This window comes from Argentina anserina, chromosome 6, assembly GCF_933775445.1.
Source record: "Argentina anserina chromosome 6, drPotAnse1.1, whole genome shotgun sequence".
Lineage (NCBI taxonomy): Eukaryota > Viridiplantae > Streptophyta > Magnoliopsida > Rosales > Rosaceae > Argentina > Argentina anserina.
The window spans coordinates 31,859,228-31,860,556 of NC_065877.1; the positions used below are offsets into that span (position 1 = coordinate 31,859,228).

General features: G+C 38.1%; 1 long non-coding RNA gene across 1 annotated transcript; it reads left to right on the plus strand.

The window, feature by feature from the left end:
- Positions 1-269: 269 nt before the first annotated feature.
- On the plus strand, positions 270-714 carry LOC126800462 (uncharacterized). The gene is made up of 2 exons (XR_007672717.1): positions 270-359; positions 492-714. It is a non-coding gene; the product is annotated as an uncharacterized LOC126800462 (long non-coding RNA).
- The last annotated feature ends 615 nt before the right edge of the window (positions 715-1,329 follow it).

Here is a 1,329-nt window from a genome sequence, read left to right on the forward strand (position 1 = left end):
TTTTTTCCAACAATGCCCACTTTCTTCTTCCTTGCTCCATTGTCTACACCGCCATGCCCATTGACATCAACTTAGCTCAATTCATAGTTCTGTTGGGAACTGAAGCAGTACCGAGTTTCCATGGTTTCCGACTTGAAAACTAGGACTTCGGCAAGCTTCTCCAACTCCTTTTGGTATGTCTAGCACCTTATCGAGTACCCAATCCAATTTTATCAGATGTTTCATAAATCAGGATCTAATTGAAATTCACTTTTCTTGTATCAATGTTACTTGGCTTCACCGAGCTCTGCCGGTGGGTCACTGTGAACTCTCATCTCCGTCGGAAAGGACAGTAGCTTCAGGAACCGATCACTCCTTCGGTAAACATCCCTTCTCTCCCTTCAATTTCAATCTGATTCTCATTCAAAATTTCATGGATTAGAACCTGAGGCCAAACTCTTATTTTCCTCTGTTTCTACCATCGTTGTTTTTTCCTTCGAGCCCTGATGAAGCTTGTGGGGTGTAAGACAAGTTATGGAAGATTTCTAAGGCAGCAACATGTATTTCGAAAGAGCAGGGAGTTGCAGCTGCTTGGGCACGTAGAGCAACCATTGATGCTACCGTTTTGGTTCGTCAAGGTAGCAATTTAATCCCTTTTTGGCTTCTCTATTGTATATTGGTGCATGTCGGATGGGTTTAATGTATTAGAAGTTCTGCTTGTTGATTTTGTTGAAATTGTGAAGTTAGAACAGTCACTGGAATCAGTCGGAGTAGTTAGGGTGAAAAAATGGGGGTTTTTACTATTACCGAGTTACCCTTTTACAGTTTTACAATAGTGTGAAATTACCATTTTACCCCTGTTAGAAAATAACAGTTTTACTGTTTATCTTAACTGTTTTACAAAATGGTTTTACTTTTATCTTAGGGTAATTTAGTAAAATCTAAATGTAACTTGGCGACGAATATTAAACGATAGTTCTGATTTCCAACCCGTTCGGAAATCGAGAACTCTTTAACGTAAAAAATGTGTCGGTAATCAATTAAATCGTCAATATGGTGGTAAGTGTCTTGAATAACTTTAAAATATGCTTATTATCGTTCGACGACTGAAATTAGATTATTTTCTAGTTACTCAAGAAATAGTCGATAAAAAGGTTAACTCCTGGTCAAACCAGGAAAATCGGGTCAACAAAAAGTCAACCTTTGACTTTCCTGGTCAAAATAGGAAAGGAGATCGAGTCATTAGTTTTCCAACTTTTGAATTTATGATTGACTCTTTTGCACTTCTTTGGAATCCAGTGATGGTGTTACACGAGTTGTTCGATCCTTGGAGTATTAGCATTATTTTTA